This window comes from Triticum urartu, chromosome 3A, assembly GCF_056163025.1.
Source record: "Triticum urartu cultivar PI428250 chromosome 3A, HENAU_Tu73, whole genome shotgun sequence".
Lineage (NCBI taxonomy): Eukaryota > Viridiplantae > Streptophyta > Magnoliopsida > Poales > Poaceae > Triticum > Triticum urartu.
Window position 1 is genome coordinate 400,690,321 of NC_141875.1, and position 23,217 is coordinate 400,713,537.

Consider the following 23,217-nt stretch of genomic DNA (forward strand, 5'->3'; position numbering starts at 1 on the left):
CGACCTGCCATTTTTTCTGGTTGGTGAGGCAGTCTAGTGTGCGGCTGTTAGAGCCGCCGTGTCCTCTTCTGCACGTAAAGAACGGTTGGTATTTCCGCTAACTGTGATGACGCCTCGTGGACCGGGCATCTTGAGCTTGAGAAAAGCATAATGCGGTATTGCGTTAAAACGAGCGAAAGCCGCTCTTCCGAGCAGTGCTTGATAATCACTTCGGAATGGAGCAAGGTGAAAAGTTAACGTTTCGCTTCGGAAGTTATCGGGAGAACCGAATACCACCTTTAGTGTAGAGAGCCCATACAGCGGGCCTCTTGGCCTGGTATTACTCCCTTGAAGGTAGTATTATTGTGGCTTATTTGTGTCGGGTCTATCCCCATTTTGCGGAATGTGTCCTGATATATCAGATTTGGATCACTGTCGCCGTCCATTAGGACCCTTGTGAAATGGTACCCATTTATTATTGGGTCTAACACCAAGGCCGTCAGTCCTTCACGCCGGATATTTATATTGTGATCCCTACGATCAAAAGTGATCGGGCAGGCCAACCCGGGGTTGATCCTAGGGGTGACGGGCTTTATGGCGCGTGTGCATCGGGGTGCGTGATTGCTTCTCCCCTTTGTCACATGGATCACGTTTACTGTTTTAACCTCTGGTGGGAACTTTTTCTGTCCTCCGGCGCTTTGCTGGTGAGGTTCATCCTTGTCTTCGCTTGGTGTCTCTTCCCCTTTGTGTTCGGCGTTTAGCTTACCGGCCTGCTTGAAGACCCAACATTCTCTATGGGTATGATTTGCAGGTTTGTCTGGGGTGCCGTGAATCTGACAGAGTTTGTCAAGAATTTTGTTTAGGCCAGATTGTCCTTCTCTGCTGCCTTTGAAAGGCTTTTTTTGCTAACCTGGTCGAGAGCCCCTGAATCTGGCGTTTACCGACGTGTTATCTGGGCTACCTTCTTTATTTCGACGCTTGTTTTTGTTGCGTCATGGTTTACCATTGCCATCCCTGACTTCGGATGTGCTTGGGTCGCTGGTGCTTCTACGGGCCAACCAGTTGTCCTCACCCGCACAAAAGCGGGTCATGAGGCTTGTTAGGGCTGGCATTGTTCTCGGTTTTTCTTGACCGAGGTGTCTGGCGAGCCATTCGTCTCGGACGCTGTGTTTGAAAGCTGCTAAGGCTTCGGCGTCGACAGTCGACAATTTGGTTCTTCTTGGTGAGGAACCTGTTCCAAAGCTTTCGGGCGGACTCTCTGGACTTTTGGATTATATGACTTAAATCGTCTGCATCGGGAGGTCGGACATAAGTCCCTTGAAAATTGGCCCGGAAAGCGTCCTCGAGCTCCTCCCAACTTCCAATTGAGTTTTCGGGGAGGCTTTTCAGCCAGTGCCTAGCTATCCCTTTAAGCTTGAGGGGCAAGTATTTAATGGCATGGAGATCGTCTCCACGAGCCATATGGATGTGGAGGATGAAGTCCTCTATCCAGACTCCAGGGTCTGTGGTTCTGTCGTGCGCCTCTATGTTCACTGGTTTGAATCCCTCTGGGAATTCGTGATCCAGCACCTCATCAGTGAAACATAAGGGGTGTGCGGCACCCTTGTATTGGGATGCGCCATGGTGTTCGGACGGTTGTAGTATTCGGTGTTGGTTGTGTACCATAGCGCGCTTCCTAGATCCATAGATAGATCTGGTCGCGCCGGATTTTTGACGCAAGTTCTCACGTAGACCGTGTGTTGACTTATGCGTGACTTTGTTAGCCGCTCTATCGTGTTCACAGGGTGGTGGATCCGGCCGATTGGCCGTATCACTTTTCGGCTGCATGGGCTCTAAGGCCTCATCGTCGAATTCCGGTAATAGCTTGCACTTTGGATAGCTATTTGGATGGTAACTTCCACCATACTTTGTTACTTTGTTCCACTTGCTGTTGAGCGTATTTTGTGCGACCTTGAGCCTTTGCTCCTGTTTCTTCAGGCTTCTCGCTGTGGAAATGAGCCTTCTGCGGAGGTTCTCTTGCTCCAAGTGTGTTTCCGGGATGATGGGTGCATCTTCGTCTGGACTGTTTTCTTCCCTAAACGGGGATTGATGAGGCGTATCTTTGGCGTCATCGTTTTCATACGTCGGATCCGTACTATGTGTGTGTAGTTTGCATCTTGATCGTGTTCTGCCACCGGGGTGGTGCAGTTGTCGTTTCTTCCCGAGTCACGTGGACTATCATTATCGCTGTTTTTGTTGTGGCGGTACTTAGAGCGGCGCCGCTGACCTCGGCGCTTGGGTTGCTTCTTGGAGGGGTCATCCTCCGCTTTCTCATCGCCATTGGATTCTTTGGGGGTGTCCACCATGTATACGTCATCTGATGAAGTAGCGGTCCAGCGCCCTGTGGGCGGTGGTTCCGGCTCGTCTCCTGCATCGTCATCCATACCGTTGATGTCTTCGGAGTCGAAGTCGAGCATGTCGGTTAAGTCGTCGACACTGACTACTAAGTGGGTGGTGGGTGGGCAGTGAATTTCTTCGTCGTCCGCATCCCATTCTAGCCGGACATAGTTCGGCCAGGGTTCTCCTAACAGGGAGAGAGACCTTAATGAATTTAGCACATCTCCGAAAGGTGAGTGCTGAAAGATATCCGCGAAGGTGAACTCCATGATCGGTGCCCCGTCGATTTCGACAGGCACAGATGTATGCGGCTCGGAGTCCGTGGCCGGGGATAAATCCAGTGGTTCGGCGACACGGCTCTCGTACAGGGTGAAGTCAGTATCCGGCTCTATCACCACTGAGAGTGCAGCCTCCATGGCGGGGTCCATCCCTCCGCTCTCGAATGGCGCGACTTGCTCTGGATTAAAGGCTGGAGTAGCTGCAGATGCGATCTCCCAAACACTGTCCGACGGTAGAGTTATGTCTTGCTCGTCTTGACTACGCGGCGTGTCCGGCATGGGCTCGAATCCGTCGAAGATCAAGTCTCCGCAGATATCGGCCGTGTAGTTCAAGTTTCCAAATCTGACCTGATGGCCAGGGGCGTAGCTTTCAATCTGCTCCAAATGACCAAGTGAATTGGCTCGCAGTGCAAAGCCGCCGAATATGAAGATCTGTCCGGGGAGGAAAGCCTCACCCTGGACCGCATCGCTAGCGATGATCGAAGGAACCATCAAGCCTTATGGTGACGACACAGTGGAACTCTCAATGAAAGCACCAATGTCGGTGTCAAAACCGGCGGATCTTGGGTAGGGGGTCCCGAACTGTGCGTCTAAGGCGGATGGTAACAGGAGGCAGGGGACACGATGTTTACCCAGGTTCGGGCCCTCTTGATAGAGGTAAAACCCTGCGTCCTGCTTGATTGTTCTTGATGATATGAGTATTACAAGAGTAGATCTACCACGAGATCAGAGAGGCTAAACCCTAGAAGCTAGCCTATGGTATGATTGTATGTTGTCCTACGGACTAAAGCCCTCCAGTTTATATAGACACTGGAGGGGGCTAGGGCTACACAAGGTCGGTTACAAAGGAGGAGATATCCATATCCGTATTGCCTAGCTTGCCTTCCACGCCAATTAGAGTCCCATCCGGACACGGGACGAAGTCTTCAATCTTGTATCTTCATAGTCCAACAGTCCGACCAAAGGATATAGTCCGGCTGTCCGGAGACCCCCTAATCTAGGACTCCCTCACCCATCAATTGATGTCAATGCAAGGAGTAGGGATTGCCATGCAATGGATGCACTAGAGCTATAAATATATGAATGCTCAACAAAAGAAACTAAGTGGGTGTGCATCCAACTTGCTTGCTCACGAAGACCTAGGGCATTTTGAGGATGGCCATCATTGGAATATACAAGCCAAGTTCTATAATGTAAGATTCCCACTAGTATATGAAAGTGACAAAATAGGAGACTCTCTATCATGAAGATCATGGTGCTACTTTGAAGCACAAGTGTGGAAAAAGGATAGTAACATTGCTCCTTCTCTCTTTTTCTCTCGTTTTTTTATTTGGGCCTTTTTATTTTTTTATGGCCTCTTTTTCTCTTTTTTACTTTTTTTTTATTTTTCTCCAGAATATCATCCCGACTTGTGGGGGAATCATAGTCTCCATCATCCTTTCCTCACATGGGACAATGCTCTAATAATGAAAATCATCACACTTTTATTTACTTACAACTCAAGAATTACAACTCGATACTTAGAACAAAATATGACTCTATGTGAATGCCACCGGCGGTGTACCGGGATATGCAATGAATCAAGAGTGACATGTATGAAAGAATTATGAAGGTGGCTTTGCCACAAATACGATGTCAACTACATGATCCTGCAAAGCAATATGACAATGATGGAGCGTGTCATAATAAACGGAACAGTGGAAAGTTGCATGGCAATATATCTCGGAATGGCTATGGAAATGCCATAATAGGTAGGCATGGTGGCTGTTTTGAGGAATATATAAGGAGGCTTATGTGTGATAGAGCGTATCATATCACGGGGTTTGGATGCACCGGCGAAGTTTGCACCAACTCTCGAGGTGAGAAAGGGCGATGCACGGTATCGAAGAGGCTAGCAATGATGGAAGGGTGAGAGTGTGTATAATCCATGGACTCAACATTAGTCATAAAGAACTCACATACTTATGGAAAAAATCTACAAGACGTCAAAACCAAGCACTACGCGCATGCTCCTAGGGGGATAGATTGGTAGGAAAAGACCATCGCTCGTCCCCGACCGCCACTCATAAGGAAAGCAATCAAAGAACACCTCATGCTTCAAATTTGTCACACAACATTTACCATACGTGTATGCTACGAGACTTTCCAACTTCAACACAAGTATTTTTCAATTCCACAATTATTCAACTAGCACGACTCTAATATTACCACCTTTAAATATCAAAACAACTATCAAGTATCAAACTTCTCATAATATTTAATGCACTCTATATGAAAGTTTTTATTATACCCATCCTGGATGCCTATCATATTAGGACTAATTTTATAGACAAAGCAAATTACCATGATGTTCTAAAAGACTCTCAAAATAATATAAGTGAAGCATGAGATATCAATAATTTCTATAAAATAAAACCACCACCGTGCTCTAAAAATATATAAGTGAAGCACTAGAGCAAAATTTATCTAGCTCAAAAGATATAAGTGAAGCACATAGAGTATTCTAATAAATTCCGATTCATGTGTGTCTCTCCAAAAGGTGTGTACAGCAAGGATGATTGTGGTAAACTAAAAAGAAAAGACTCAAATCATACAAGACGCTCCAAGCAAAACACATATCATGTGGTGAATAGAAATATAGCCTCAAGTAAAGTTACCGATAGAAGAAGACGGAAGAGGGGATGCCTTTTGGGGCATCCCCAAGCTCAGGCTTTTGGTTGTCCTTGAATTTTACCTTGGGGTGCCTTGGGCATCCCCAATCTTAGGCTCTTGCCACGCCTTGTTCCAAAATCCATCAAATCTTTACCCAAAAACTTCAAAACTTCACAACACAAAACTCAACAGAAAATCTCATGAGCTCCGTTAGTATAAGAAAACAAACCACCACTTTAAGGTACTGTAATGAACTCATTCTTTATTTATATTGGTGTTAAACCTACTGTATTACAACTTCTCTATGGTTCATACCCCCCGATACTAGCCCATAGATTCATCAAAATAAGCAAACAACACACGAAAAACAGAATCTGTCAAAAACAAAACAGTCTGTAGTAATATGGAAGTTTCTAATACTTATGTAACTCCAAAAATCCTGAGAAATTAGGACGTCCTAAATAATTTGTACATTGGTCTACAGCAGTTGGAATTCGTATTTTATCGCTCTCTAGTTAAAAATGAAAATTATTCTCGTGAGCGCATACTTTCTGTTGTTTTTCCAGCAAGATCAAATAACAATCACCCAAGAAGATCCTAAAGGCTTTACTTGGCACGAACACTAATTAAAACATAAAAACACAATCATAACAGAGTATAGATGATTTATTTATTACAAAACAGGAACAAAAATCAAGGAGCAAAAATAAAATTGGGTTGCCTCCCAACAAGCACTATCATTTAACGCCCCTAGCTAGGCATAAAAACAAGAATAGATCTAGGTATTGTCATCTTTGGTATGCACTCCATATGTGGCTCTCGTAATAGATTCATAAGGTAATTTATTTTTATTTCTAGGAAAGTGTTCCATGCCTTTCCTTAACGGAAATTGGAATCTAATATTTCCTTCTTTCATGTCAATAATTGCACCAATCGTTCTAAGGAAAGGTCTACCGAGAATAATAGGACATGTAGGATTGCAATCTGTATCAAGAACAATGAAATCTATGGGCACATAATTCCTATTTGCAACAATAAGAACATCATTAATCCTTCCCTTAGGTTGCTTAATGGTGGAATCCGCAAGATGCAAATTTAAAGAACAATCATCAAATTCACGGAAACCTAACACATCACACAAAGTTTTTGGAATCGTGGAAACACTAGCACTCAAATCACATAAAGCATAGCATTCATGATCTTTAATCTTAATTTTAATAGTAGGTTCCCACTTATCATGAAGTTTTCTAGGGATAGAAACTTCTACTTCAAGTTTTTCTTCATAAGATTGCATTAAAGCATCAACGATATGTTTAGTAAAAGCTTTGTTTTGATCATAACCATGAGGAGAATTTAACACAGATTGTAACAAGGAAATACAATCTATCAAATAGGAATTATCATAATTAAATTCCTTGAAATCCAAAATAGTGGGTTCATTGCTATGTAAATTTTTGACCTCTTCAATCCCACTTTTACCAATTTTTGCATCAAGATCTAAAAACTCTGAATCATTGGGACGCCTTCTAAGTAAAGTTGACTCATATCCAGTCCCATCTTTATCAAGATTCATATTGGAAAACAAAGACTTAATAGGATACACACCAATCACTTTTAGATCTTCATCATTATTATCATCAAAACTAGAAGAACACGCTTTCACAAAGCAATCTTTTTTAGCACGCATCCTAGCGGTTCTTTCTTTGCACTCATCAATGGAAATTCTCATGGCTTTGAGAGACTCATTGATATCATGCTCAAGTGGAATAGATCTAAGTTTCAAAGAATCAACATCAAGAGAAATTCTATCCACATTCCTAGTCAACTCATCAATCTTAAGCAATTTTCTTTAAGCAAAGCATTGAAATTATTTTGCGAATTCATAAATTCTTTAACACTAGTCTCAAAATCAGAGGGCATCTTATTAAAATTTCCATAAGAGTTATTGTAGGAATTACCATAGTTATTAGAGGAATTACTAGGGAACAACCTAGAATTAAAATTTCCTCGATACGCGTTGTTACCAAGTTGTTCCTACCAACAAAATTCACATTCATAGATTCATTATTATTCTCAATCAAAGTGGAAAAAGTCATATCATTAGGATCAGAAGAAACACTCTTATTAGCAAACAATTTCATAAGTTCATCCATCTTTCCACTCAAAACATTAATCTCTTCTATCGCATGAACCTTTTTACTAGTGGATCTTTCGGCATGCCATTAATAATAATTAACCATAATATTATCTAGGAGTTTAGTAGCTTCTCCTCAAGTGATTTCCATAAAAGTTCCTCCCGCGGCTGAATCTAAAAGATTTCTAGAAGCAAAATTCAATCCAGCATAAAAATTCTGTATAATCATCCATAAATTCAAATCATGTGTAGGGCAATTATGTATCATTAATTTCATCCTCTCCCAAGCTTGTGCAACATGCTCATGCTCAGGTTGCTTAAAAATCATAATATCGTTTCTAGGAGAGATGATCTTAGTGCGAAGAAAATACTTAGAGATAAAAGCATCTTTGCACTTATTCCATGAATAGATACTATTTTTAGGCAAAGAAGAGAACCAAGTTTTAGTATGATCTCTAAGCGAAAACGGAATTAGCTTCAGTTTAACAATATCATTATCCACATCTTTATTCTTTTGCATATCACATAAATCAACAAAGTTTTTTAGATGGGTAGCGCCATATTCACTAGGAAGGCCAGCAAACTGATCTTTCATGACAAGATTCAGCAAAGCGGTAATTTCACAAGATTAAGCATCGGTAAGAGGAGCAATCAGAGTGCTAATAAAGTCATTGTTGTTGGTCTTGGTAAAGTCACATAATTTAGTATTGACTTGAGCCATCGTGAAAAACAATCAATCCAACACACAATCACACAAGAGGCAAGCGAAAGAAGGCGAATGGAAAAAGGGTGAATAAAATGGCAAAGGGGCGAATAAAACGGCAAGGGTGAAGTAGGGGAGAGGAAAACGAGAGGCAAATGGAAAACAATGTAATGCGAGGCATAAGAGTTTGTGATGGGTACTTCGTATGTCTTTACTTGAGCGTAGATCTCCCCGGCAACGGCGCCATGAATGGCTAGTTGACAGGAGATCAAATCTTGACTTGACTTGGCGCAAATCTCCCCGGCAACGGTGCCAGAAATCCTTCTTGCTACCTCTTGAGCATGGGTTGCTTTTCCCTTGAAGAGGAAAGGGTGATGCGTCAAAGTAGCGTAAGTGTTTCCCCTCAGTTTTTGAGAACCAATGTATCAATCCAGTAGGAGACTACACGCAAGTCGCCTAGTACCTGCACAAACAAATAAGAACCTTGCAACCAACACGATAAAGGGGTTCTCAATCCCTTCACGGCCACTTGCAAAAGTGGGATCTGATAAAGATAATAAGATAAATATTTTTGGTATTTTTGTTGTATAGATTGAAAAGTAAAGATTGCAAATTAAATAGTAAACTGCAATTGTAGATCGGAAACTTAGATGATGTAAAGTAGACCCGGGGGCCATAGGTTTCAGTAGTGGCTTCTCTCAAGATAGCATATATTACGGTGGGTGAACAAATTACTGCCGAGCAATTGATAGAAAAGCGCATAGTTATGAGAATATCTAGGCATGATCATAAACATAGGCATCACGTCCGTGTCAAGTAGACCGAAACGATTCTACATCTACTACTATTACTCCACACATCAACCGCTATCCAGCATGCATCTAGAGTATTAAGTTCATAAGAACAGAGTAACGCATTAGGAAGGATGACATGATGTAGAGGGATAAACTCAAGCAATATGATATAAACCCCATCTTTTTATCCTCGATGGCAAGAATACAATACGTGCCTTGCTGCCCATGATGTCACTTGGAAAAGGACACCGCAAGATTGAACCCAAAGCTAAGCACTTCTCCCATTGCAAGAAAGATCAATCTAGTAGGCCAAACCAAGCTAATAATTCGAAGAGACTTGCAAAGATATCAAATCATGCACATAAGAATTCAGAGAAGAATCAAATATTGTTCATAGATAAACTTGATCATAAACCCACAATTCATCGGATCTCGACAAACACACCGCAAAGAGAATTACATCGAATAGATCTCCAAGAGCATCGAGGAGAACATTGTATTGAGATCCAAAGAGAGAGAAGAAGTCGTCTAGATAATAACTATGGCCCCAAAGGTCCGTGGTAAACTACTCACACATCATCGGAGAGGCTATGGTGTTGATGTAGAAGCCCTCCGTGATCAAATCCCCCTCCGGCAAATCGCCGGAAAAGGTCCCCAGATGGGATCTCACGAGTACAGAAGGTTGCGGCGGTGGAAAAGTGGTTTAGTGGCTCCCCTGGATGTTTCCAGGGTATAAGAGTATATATAGGCGAAAGAAGTAGGTCGGTGGAGCTACGAGGGGCCCACGAGGGTGGGGGCGTGCATGCCCCCCTGGGTGCGCCGCCCTACCTCGTGGCCGCCTCGTTGCTTCCTTGACCCCCACTCCAAGTCTCCTAGATTGAGTTTGTTCCAAAAAAGATCCTCGCAAAGGTTTCATTCTGTTTGGATTCCGTTTGATATTCCTTTTCTGCGAAACATTGAAATAGGCAAAAAAAACAATTTGCACTGGGCCTTCGATTAATAGGTTAGTGCCAAAAATAATATAAAAGTGCATAATAAAGCCCATAAAACATCCAAAACAGATAATATAATAGCATGAAACAATAAAAAATTATAGATACGTTGGAGACGTATCACATGGTAGTTTCCTATGAAGAATCGATTGCGAGATAACATGAATATAACCGTGCATGGCACTTCTATATTTTCGAACCCTATATATGTTTCCCTGTATTTTTCTCTCAGTTCCAACGGGGATATATCAATGCTGTTTCTTGCATTATCCTACTCCTACTCTGAACTATGTTGATCTTACATTAACAATGCATGTCCTTTTTGATATGATGCAGTGTCCCTACAGTTACTGCCCTTTGTAATCACACCACCTTTGCCAAAAATAGGAAAGCACAACTGGTTCCTCGCTCGATCAGACGATGGCAAAAGACTGATGATCATTCGCACACAAGAGCCAGAAAAGTTATATTGCAATAACCCCACTGTGTACAAGCACCGTGAAATACATGAGTATCTGGACAGTGGCTGTTACGTCCATGAGAAGGATACCAGCTTGTTGGGGCCTTCAGGATTTTTGAGTTGGAGGCGGGTAAACAGCCTTGGTTCACACTCTCTATTTCTCGGACTAAATTATCCGATTAACCAGGAGATCACCATTGGCAAGGACCTTGATGGCAGAGAGGCTCTGTTTGCTATGGAAAATTGTGTCTACACGGCGAGCCCTAGGAGTTCGGGATCAAACTCCCCTGATTGTCAACGATACAACCTGCAGCCAAAAGACGGTGAGAATGACAAATGCATCTGGATTAAATTTGATCCTTGGATGTGTCGAGTCCGACAGGCAATGATGTGGTTCAAGCCTTCAGGTTGATTGGTAATTGGGCCGTTGCGTCGAAAGGGTGGAGTACTGGTGTCTCCGGATCACTGGTGGCTGAAGCGGGGCTGCAAATTATGATGGTGTTGGATCATCCCTCTTCGAATGACTTGTTGTCTTTTGCTGCTTGTTCTGGATGGGTAGTTCTCTCTTTTGTTATGCATATTCCTTGTAATTTGGTCATCCTCGTCTATGTCACTCTTACTATGTAATAGTTGCTTCTATTTAGAATGTCATTCTCGTCTAGATCACGAGAGTTAGAGCGTTGCAGATGGGTGCATTTTGGTGGTGTAGCAAGACTTCTTATGAACTATCATGTCTTGTTGTTTATGTCAGTATTAGTCACTAGTCAGCGTTTGAATGTTGTATATATCGTTGTTTTGAACTACTTATTGTCTCGAACTGCTGGTGGGCTAAATGAGGGCATCACCATTCTCTAGTGTTCAGAATATATCTCCTTTTTCAAGTTATAATTTGAGCTCGGTGTATTTTTGATGATGTACACTTGTTTGGGCCAGTGAGGTGTCGTTGAATATGGGCCGAGTAGTAATGCAATGCCAAACAGGTCAATTATGACTCTCAGGCCGGGCTCTCAAAAGATCCTCAAAAAAATGACCAGGCTCTCAAAAAAGAAAGAATAAGGACTCTTAGGCCGACATGTGGGCGCCACCGGTGTTTTCATGCGCTTGCACGCCGAGAGCATATTGGCGCGTGTTCAAAATTCATGCTACCTTTTCATCCCCAATCTCCCGCCCCTCCGCCACCACCGGAATCTCCATTTCCCCCAAATCCCACTCTTGTACTCCCTCTACTCAAGCGCACTATCATGTCGCCGGTCAACGTGGATCTCCGAGCCGAAGATCCCGAGGTCCGTCCTGCCTTCAGGCGCTGCGTGCTGTCGCTCAACAGTGGCATGGCGGTGCTTGACGACCAGTTTATCGGCAAAGTGTTGATGATAACCATCAACGGCGACCGGCCACCCGTCTCGCCGGACGACCTTGTCAAAGCTCTTGGCCTTGTGCACGACATCCAAATAAGTGACTTGCTTGTCGAAGTCTGTCCGCCACCGGCTGGTTTCTTCGTCAGGTTCCGGACAACTTTCGACTGTAGTCGTGTTCGAATCTTCCCGGTGTTTGTTCTGCGATGGCGCGCTGGTGAGCTTTGATCGGTGGCACCCAGGGTGGGGCTCGGTGCCCTCTGAGCTTGAGTTTTTAACAATGCTTACCTTCCATAGCATGTCTCGACGTTCTTGGAATAGCGAGTCCATGAATGAGCTTATCAATGACATTGGAGGTGAGATCTTAAGTATGCATGTTCCCCAGACAGCTGGGCTCTGACGGTTATGGCATGGATGAAGATGCCGTCCACCATACCGAAGGTGATTGGTGATAAGATACCGGTGCAGGAACCGGGGTTGTACTATTCGACGCCACCAAGGCCGTCGCGGACCACGTTAGGGATGTACCTATATCGAGTGTTCGTGCATGTCGAATAAGTGGTCAATCCATCAATCGAAGTCCTGCCGCCGCCGCTGGTGCTAGGGTCCGTCAGCGATGTCCATTACAGGAGTCAACGTCAGACTTTCCCCGTGTTGCTCGGAATGATGGATGGCACAGGGCCTACTCCATCGCGTGGCGGAGGCCACTGCTTCTCTTGGGAGAAGAGGCAGGGTTGGCTGCCTGGATGTGCTATAATTTGAGGTAACAATTGAATCTTGTGAAATACTAGTTAAATCCGAGCTATGGGTGTGAAGCATTGATGTGCCGGTACATTTGATTGTGACCTGTTCTATTTTTGTACCTGAACTTTTTTAGAAAGGGTTGTACGTCAACTTAATGTGTTAGCAGAACTTATTATGTTGTATGTCTGTTTTCTTTGCACAACATTCAAGATATTTCCCCATCATTGATAAAGACGATGAACTGTTATGTACGAGTTCCATGTTTTCAACATAGCCCTACCCGTAGCGATCCACTGCTTCCACCCTGATTGTGCCGCCTGCGTGAAATTTTTGTATGCAAGTTCAGTGTGCTATGATGTTCTACATGATTGTGTCAACTATATAAGTTTTTACTGAGCATCAGCAATGCATATGGCTGAAAGATGTATTTTCGAGCATCGACCGATGGGTGTCTCTCCCACACACACACACACACGCACAAGTGGGACCCATTGAATTATTTCTTCGCTCATGATAGCTTTTAATTAGGTTCCACTATACTCTAACTTTTTTCATAACTTACTAATTAAGCTCAGTGACTTCAAAAAGTTGTACAAAAGCCTTGTTTGGGCCTTTCCAGCATCGCTGAATGTGGGCTGAGTAGCTGATACGTCTCCAACGTATCTATAATTTTTTATTGTTCAATGCTATTATATTATCAACCTTGGATGTTTTATATGCATTTATATGCTATTTTATACATTTTTGGGACTAACCTATTAACCTAGAGCCCAGTGGCAGTTTCTGTTTTTCCTTGTTTTTGAGTATCGCAGAAAAGGAAAACCAAACAGAGTCCAATTGACCTGAAATTTCACGGAGATCATTTTTGGACCAGAAGAAGCCCACAGAGTACCGGAGATGGGCCAGAAGAGTCCCGAGGCCACCACGAGGGTGGGGGCGTGCCCTACCCCCTGGGCACGCCCCCCTACCTAGTGGCCGCCTCGGATACCCCCCTGACTTGTTCCCGACGCCAAAACCTCTTATATATACCCAAACTTCCAGAACATAACCTAGATGGGGAGTTCCGCCGCTGCAAGCCTTTGTAGGCACCGAAAACCAATCTAGACACGTTCCGGCACCCTGCCGGAGGGGGGAATCCCTCTCCGGTGGCCATCTTCATCATTTCGGCGCTCTCCATGACAAGGAGGGAGTAGTTCACCCTCGGGGCTGAGGGTATGTACCAGTAGCTATGTGTTTGATCTCTCTCTCTCTCTCATGTTCTTGATTCAGAACGATCTTGGTGTATCACGAGCGTTGCTATTATAGTTGGATCTTATGATATTTCTCCCCTTCTGCTCTCTTGTGATGGATTGAGTTTTCCCTTTGAAGTTATCTTATCGGATTGAGTCTTTAAGGATTTGAGAACACTTGATGTATGTCTTGCATGTGCTTACCTGTTGTGATAATGGGATATCACGTGATCCACTTGATGTATGTTTTGGTGATCAACTTGCGAGTTACATGACCTCGTGAACTTATGCATAGGGGTTGGCACACATTTTCGTCTTGACTCTCCAGTAGAAACTTCTGGGCACTCTTTGAAGTTCTTTGTGTTGGTTGAATAGATGAATCTGAGATTGTGTGATGCATATCGTATAATCATACCCACAGATACTTGAGGTGACATTGGAGTATCTAGGTGACATTACGGTTTTGGTTGATTTATGTCTTAAGGTGTTATTCTAATACGAACTCTAGGATAGATCAATCAGAAAGAATAACTTTGAGGTGGTTTCATACCCTACAATAATCTCTTCGTTTGTTCTCTGTTATTAGTGACTTTGGAGTGACTCTTTGTTCCCTATTGAGGGACAGTTATATGATCCAATTATGTTATTATTATTGAGAGAACTTGCACTAGTGAAAGTATGAACCCTAGGCCTTGTTTCAACGCGTTGCAATACCTTTTTTGCTCACTTTTATCATTAGTTACCTTACTGTTTTTATATTTTCAGATTACAAAAACCTATATCTACCATCCATATTTCACATGTATCACCATCTCTTCGCCGAACTAGTGCACCTATACAATTTACCATTGTATTGGGTGTGTTGGGGACACAAGACACTCTTTGCTATTTGGTTGCAGGGTTGTTTGAGAGAGGCCATCTTCATCCTATGCCTCCCACGGATTGATAAACCTTAGGTCATCCACTTGAGGGAAATTTGCTACTGCCCTACAAACCTCTGCACTTGGAGGCCCAACAACGTCTACAAGAAGAAGTTTGTGTAGTAGAAATCAAGCTCTTTTCTGGCGCTGTTGCCGGGGGGGTTAGTGCTTGAAGGTATATCTTTAGATCTTGCAATCGAATCTTTTAGTTTCTTGTTTTATCACTAGTTTAGTTTATAAAAGAAACTACAAAAATGGAATTGAGGGCACCTCATATGCTTCATCTTTTTAATATCTTTCATGAAAATAAGGATTCCGATAATTGTGCCAAAATGCTAGAAGAAGAATGCATTAAAATGTTTGGCACTAAATCTTTGAATGATGAGCATGATTGCAATGTTGTTAGTACGAACTCTTTGAATATCCATAGTACTAATGATGATTGCACTAGTCATGATGAAAATGTCTCTTATAAGCATGTCAATTTTTGTGGAGTGCATAGGGTTTGCAAGTACACACCAAATAGGGAAGATAGATTTTGCAAGAGGCATAAGTATTTAGAAACTAAATGGTTGCAAGAAAGGCTAGATGTTTGTGCTGAAAATTTAAATTTTCTTAGCCATCCTTGTGAACTTTGCAATGAACATGGTCATTTAAATATCCGATGCAAATTGTTTCATGATCGAATCGTGTCCAAATATTGTGATGACTTGATTTCCCTTGCGCATCATAATGAACTTAGTTTGCTTCTGGGTTATGAAGAAATGAAATGTATAATTAAGGATATTCCGGAATTTTCCCTCGATAATGTTCTTGATTTTGATCTGGAGGAAATTTATATGTATTGTGCGGTGAATTGCATTGAAAATCCTTATATTGCCAATTACATAAAGACAAGAAAACAAATAGAAGATGAAGAGAATACTAATGAAAGGGAAGAGACTTCCCAATATCCTCCTATTATTTCTTATGATGAATTAGGTAACGAGGAGGAGCCTTCTATTCAACCAATCTCATTAATAAGGAGCTCCAAAAAGAGCATTAAACCCACACATGATGTGGAGAAGAAAAAGAAAAGACGGAGAAACAAAGGTAGAAAGTCATCCCTCTCAAATGATGTTGCTCCTACTACTCATTGTGATGATATTAGTTGCTATAATATTGGTGTTATCCATACTATTAATGATGAGAGTGATTATGCTTATGATATGAAAAGGCCCAAGCTTGCAGATGCTATGTTTGATGAAAATGACATGTTTGAGAATTTATTTGCTGCAATTAATGTTTGTCCCAAGCTTGGGGATGATATGTTTTATGAAGATGATATTTTTAACCTCCCAAGTTTTGATATGCAAATTTATTATGATGATAGCATGCCTCCTATTTATGATGATTATATTGATGAAAGTGGGTTTGGAAGAGTGTCAACTTTAGGAAGTAATGATCCCACTATTTTGGAGGGTGTTGAATCTTATTTTGACAATTATGAAAGTGGATTTGGAGAGGTCATGACTTTATTTAGTAATGATTCCACTATCTTGGAAGAGGTTTCAATCGATTATGATGAGAACAAAGTTGCTACTTATGATAATTATTGTGATGATACTTATGCTATAAAAAGTAGTGATGATTATATTTATAAAACTTGTCATGATTATGATTACCCTTTTTCTTAATTTTATTCTTTCAATGTGGAAACAATTTATAGTATTCGAGTTTCTTATGATACTCTCACTATTCCGAATGAGAAGAATTTTGCTTATGGGGAGAGTAGTGAAAAATTTATGCTTGTAGATAATGAAAGGAATGCTTTATGTGATGGTTACATTGTTGAATTCATTCATTATGCTACTGAAAATTATTATGAGGGAGGAACATATGCTTATAGGAATTGCAATAATATCAAGTTTCCTCTCTATGTGCTTAAAGTTCTGAAGTTATGCCTGTTTTGCCTTCCTATGCTAGTTGATTATTGTTCCCATGAGTTGTTTGTTCACAAAATCCCTATGCATAGGAAGTTGGTTAGACTTAAATGTGCTAGTCATATTCTTCATGATGCTCTCTTTATGTTTCAATTCTTATCTTTTGTGTGAGCATCATTGAAATCATCATGCCTAGCTAGGGGCGTCAAACGATAGCGCTTGTTGGGAGGCAACCCAACTTTATTTTTGTTCTTTGCTTTTTTCTTATGTTTAGTAATAAATAATTCATATAGCCTCTGTTTAGATGTGGTTTTATGTTTTAATTAGTGTTTGTGCCAAGTAGAACCTTTGGGAAGACTTGGGTGAAGCCCTTGCGATCTTGCTGTCAAAAACAGAAACTTTTGCGCTCACGAGATTAGCTACCATTTTTTACTGGAGAGTGCGTTTAGGTTGATTCTTTTTGAATATGATTAATAGACAAATTCCTCAGGACCACCAATTTATTTAAGAATTTTTTGAGTGACCTAAGTATTCGAATGATACAGATTACTACAGACTGTTCTGTTTTTGACAGATTCTGTTTTCATTGTGTTGTTTGCTTATTTTGATGAATCTATGATTAGTATCGGAGGGTATGAACCATAGATATGTTGGAATAAAGTAGGTTTAACACCAATATAAATAAATAATGAGTTCATTACAGTACCTTAAAGTGGTGGTTTGTTTTCTTATACTAACGGAGCTTATGAGTTTTCTGTAAAGTTTTGTGTTGTGAAGTTTTCAAGTTTTGGTTAAAGATTCGATGGACTATGGAATAAGGAGTGGCAAGAGCCTAAGCTTGGGGATGACCAAGGCACCCCAAGGTAACATTCAAGGACAACCAAGATCCTAATCTTGGGGATGCCCCGGATGGCATCCCCTCTTTCGTCTTCGTTCATCGGTAACTTTACTTGGAGCTATATTTTTATTCACCACATGATATGTGTTTTTCTTGGAGCGTAATTTTATTTTATTTTGTTTTGCTTTCTGTTTGAATAAAATACCAAGATCTGAAATTCTTAAATGTTAGAGAGTCTTCACATAGTTGCATAATTATTCGACTACTCATTGATCTTCACTTATATTTTCCGGAGTAGTTTGTCGTTTGCTCTAGTGCTTCACTTATATTATTTTGAGAGTCTTTAGAACAACATGGTACTTTTTTTGGGTTATAAAATTAGTCCTAATATGATAGGCAGCCAAGATGGGTATAATAAAAACTTTCATATAGGTGCATTGAATTCTCTGAGAAGTTTGATACTTGATAATTGTTTTGAGATATGAAGATGGTAATATTAGAGTCGTGCTAGTTGAGTAATTGTGAATTTGAGAAATACTTGTGTTGAGGTTTTCAAGTGCCGTACATGGACGTATGGTAACCATTGTGTGACAAATTTGAAGCATGATGTGTTTCTTTGATTGTCCTCCTTATGAGTGGCGGTCGGGGACGGGCGATGGTCTTTTCCTACCAATCTATCCCCCTAGGAGCATGCGCGTAATGCTTGGTTCTTGATGACTTGTAGATTTTTGCAATAAGTATGTGAGTTCTTTATGACTAATGTTGAGTCCATGGATTATACGCACTCTCACCTTTCCATCATTGCTAGCCTCTTCGGTACCGTGCATTGTCCTTTCTCACCTTGAGAGTCGATGCAAACTTCGCCGGTGCATCCAAACCCCGTGATATGATACGCTCTGTCACACATAAACCTCCTTATATCTTCCTCAAAACAGCCACCATACCTACCTATTATGGAATTTCCATAGCCATTCCGAGATATATTGCCATGGAACTTTCCACCGTTCCGTTCATCATGACACACATCATCATTGTCATATTGCCTTGCATGATCATGTAGTTGACATTGTATTTGTGGAAAAGCCACCATGCATAATTTATCATACATGTCACTCTTGATTCGTTGCCCATCCCGGTACACCACCGGAGGCATTCATATAGAGTCATACTTTGTTCTAGTATCGAGTTGTAATCTTTGAGTTGTAAATAAATAGAAGTGTGATGATCATCATTAATAAAGCATTGTCCCGAAAAATAAATAAAAAAGGCCAAATAAAATAAAATAAAATAAAGAAATAAAAGTGGACAATGCTACTATCCTTTTTTTCTACACTTGTGCTTCAAAGTAGCACCATGATCTTCATGATAGAGAGTCTCTTATTCTGTCACTTTCTTATACTAGAGGGAATTTTCATTATAGAACTTGGCTTGTATATTCCAACAATGGGCTTCCTCAAATACCCTAGGTCTTCGTGAGCAAGCAAGTTGGATGCACACCCACTTAGTTTCTTTTGTTGAGCCTTCATACATTTATAGCTCTAGTGCATCAGCTGCATGGCAATCCCTACTCCTCGCATTGACATCAATTGATGGGCATCTCCATAGCCCGCTGATTAGCCGCGTCAATGTGAGACTTTCTCCTTTTTTGTCTTCTCCACACAACCCCCATCATTATATTCTATTCCACCCATAGTGCTATGTCCATGGCTCACGCTCATGTATTGCGTGAAAGTTGAAAAAAGTTTCAGAATACTAAAGTATGAAACAATTTCTTGGCTTGTCATCGGGGTTGTGCATGATGGGAGCATTTTGTGTGACGAAAATGAAGCATGGCCAAACTATATGATTTTGTAGGGATGAGCTTTCTTTGGCTATGTTATTTTGAGAAGACATAATTGCTTGGTTAGTATGCTTGAAGTATTATTGTTTTTATGTCAATATTAAAGTTTTGTCTTGAATCTTATGGATCTGAATATTCGTGCCACAATAAAGAGAATTATGTTGAAAAATATGTTAGGTGGCATTCCACATCAAAAAAAATGTTTTTATCATTTACCTACTCGAGGACGAGCAGGAATTAAGCTTGGGGATGCTTGATACGTCTCCAACATATCTATAATTTTTGATTGTTCCATGATATTATATTATCAACCTTGGATGTTTTATATGCTATTTTATATGATTTTTGGGACTAGCCTATTAACCTAGAGCCCAGTGCCAGTTTCTGTTTTTTCCTTGTTTTTGAGTATCGCGTAAAAGGAAAACCAAACGGAGTCCAATTGACCTGAAATTTCACAGAGATCATTTTTGGACCATAAGAAGCCCACGGAGTACCGGAGATGGGCCAGATCAGTCCTGAGGCCACCACGAGGGTGGGGGGTGCGCCCTACCCCCTGGGCGCGCCCCCCTACCTCGTGGACGCCTCGGAGACCCCCCTGACTTGTTCCCGATGCCAAAACCTCTTATATATACCCAAACTTCCAGAACATAACCTAGATGGGGAGTTCCGCCGCCGCAAGCCTTTATAGACACCGAAAACCAATCTAGACCCGTTCCGGCACCCTACCGGAGGGGTTAATCCCTCTCTGGTGGCCATCTTCATCATCCTGGCGCTCTCCATAACGAGGAGGGAGTAGTTCACCCTCGGGGCTGAGGGTATGTACCAGTAGCTATGTGTTTGATCTCTCTCTCTCTCTCTCTCTCTCTCTCTCGTGTTCTTGATTCGGAATGATCTTGATGTATCACGAGCTTTGCTATTATAGTTGGATCTTATGATGTTTCTCCCCCTCTACTCTCTTGTGATGGATTGAGTTTTCCCTTTGAAGTTATCTTATCGGATTGAGTCTTTAAGGATTTGAGAACACTTGATGTATGTCTTGCATGTGCTTATCTGTGGTGACAATGGGATATCACGTGATCCACTTGATGTATGTTTTGGTGATCAACTTGCGAGTTCCATGACCTCGTGAACTTATGCATAGGGGTTGGCACATGTTTTCGTCTTGACTATCCGATAGAAACTTTGGGGCACTCTTTGAAATTCTTTGTGTTGGTTGAATAGATGAATCTGAGATTGTGTGATGCATATCATATAATCATACCCACGGATACTTGAGGTGGCATCGGAGTATCTAGGTGACATTAGGATTTCGGTTGATTTGTGTCTTAAGGTGTTATTCTAGTACGAACTCTAGGATAGATCGATCAGAAAGAATAACTTTGAGGTGGTTTCATACCCTACAATAATCTCTTCGTTTGTTCTCCGCTATTAGTTACTTTGGAGTGACTCTTTGTTGCATGTTAAGGGACAGTTATATGATCTAATTATGTTATTATTGTTGAGAGAAGTTTCACTAGTGAAAGTATGAACCCTAGGCCTTGTTTCAACGCATTGCAATACCGTTTTCGCTCACTTTTATCATTATTACCTTACTTTTTTTATATTTTCAGATTACAAAAACCTATATCTACCATCCATATTTCACGTGTATCACCATCTCTTCGCCGAACTAGTGCACCTATACAATTTACCATTGTATTGGGTGTGTTGGGGACACAAGACACTCTTTGCTATTTGGTTGCAGGGTTGTTTGAGAGAGACCATCTTCATCCTATGCCTCCCACGGATTGATAAACCTTAGGTCATCCACTTGAGGGAAATTTGCTACTGTCCTCCAAACCTCTACACTTGGAGGCCCAACAACGTCTACAAGAAGAAGGTTGTGTATTAGACATCAGTAGCCATGTAAAGTTGTATTGTACTACACAGGCCTTTTTTTTAACATCAGCAATGCAACTGGGCCGACGGTTGTACACAATATCCGGGTCAACTTGTTATTCTCCGCCTCGCTGGGCTTCCAATATTTCCTAGGAGGGATGCATTAGGCTTAACAATAAAATGGGCTTTAATAAATAATAAATGGGATGTAATTATAAAAATCGGGCAGTAACTATATAAAAAAGAACCAAACACGTAATTAGTTTAAAAAATATTATTATTCGATTTCAAAAAATTTAATTTCGTTACTTGTTGCGCGCGCAATATTTTGTTGGATTTTTACGTAATACAAATTTATTTTGAAATTATATTTAATCTGACTACAAATTTCGGGATAAAAATATTTCGGATCCCATCAAAATGTGGGAAATTTTATTGGATTTTGTTTTGAGCGGTTGGTTGAAGAAATTATTAATCGTTGTCCTAGCTAGAAAATGGGTTGTACTTTTAACAAACTGTAAATGGGCTGTCATAATTTCCATTAGAATTCAAAAATGGGCTATACATTCTTACAAATCGTAAATGGGATATATGTTTTCTGCCACACACTTGTGGGCCTACTAAGTTGACGCGTCCCCTAAAAAAACTAAGTTGACGCGTATGCAAGGCTTTGTCAACTTATAGTCAACACACGGTTCTAGCAGCAGTGGTCGTTGGATGTCCATCCAACGGATGTGTACTTCTTCTTCAATCTCGGATATTCCTGCTTCAGGCGCCCAAAAAATGATTCCTCCCCCTGACATCTGGGGCGCACCATTTCGGAGGCTGACCTGCGAGCCTACTAAGTTCACGCGTACCAAGGGCTATGTCAACTTAGTCGATATAAACGATTCTAGCTGCCGTGACCGTACGATGTCCATCCAACGGCCGTCGTGCTTCTTCAACCTATGGTCTTCTTGCCCCATCCGCCCAAACCAGCGCCGGCCGTGCCGCCTGCTCCTGCCTCCCGTGTCCGGCTGTGCTGCCACCACTGGCCATGTCATCCCACTATACTCACCCACACCTCCTGTTATTCTCCGGCGACGGGAACCTCACACCGCAGCCGAAGCAGTCAACCCACATACTCCCGTCCATGTGGGAATCCACTGCCGCGTCTTCTTCCGGCTCCGCGCCGTTCCCTTCCTAGGCCTCGCCGTCGTCCACCGCCTTCGTGCTCTCGGCGCGGCGTGGCCAATGTGGTGAACGAAGGACAGCCATCGGAAGAGGACTTTAGGCGGTGAGGCTGACATCTGGACCCACCAGCTACATCTTCGAACACAAGGGAGTGCCTCCTTGTTACTCGCAAAATAAAAATGATTCCTCCCCCTGATAGCTGGGACCGACCAGCTATATCTTCGCACGCAAGGAAGTGTGTCCTTATCCTCCCTGACCGCTAGGACCCACCCGGTCAAAGCGTACATAGCGTTGTCTGTCTGGTCGCGAACGTGTATGTACATACTGGTTGATCGGTCTCTTTGCAAGTATGAACCATGACCGAGTAAGTAGCGGCATGTGTCGTTGTAGAGCACCCGGCATAGTAGTTCATGCAGTCCTATCTAAGTCTTGTACAGGTATGTACAGCCACAGGGCAAAAAATACGGCCATGTATGTACATACGAGCGGGGTCTCAAGCGCGTACTCGCGCATATATACGGACGGCCAAGGCTTGTGTACATGGAGAGGCAACGGACGGCAGCAACGGCGTCCTGTTCATCGGGCAGCGAACCGGCTGGGTCGGAACGGAGAATCAGCGTCCTGTTCATCGGGAGGCAACCGACTGGGTCGAAATGCATCGTGTTCATTGGGAGCCGACCGTCTTGGACAGAACAGCCGATCAAAACGAGGCATGGCGTACCGCAGAACGGAGGAAACAGCCTTGTGTTCGACCGACCACAGTCGAAACAGGATCCTGTTCATCGGGAGGGGTCTGGTGTACCGCAAAACGGAGGAAACAGCCTTGTGTTCGGGAGGGGTGTGGCGTAGCGCAAAACGGAGGAAACGGACTTGTGTTGGGGCGCTACGGTCGAAATGGGGGTCCTGCTCATCAGGAGGGGTGTGGCGTACCGCAAAAGGGGACTCCATGGGCT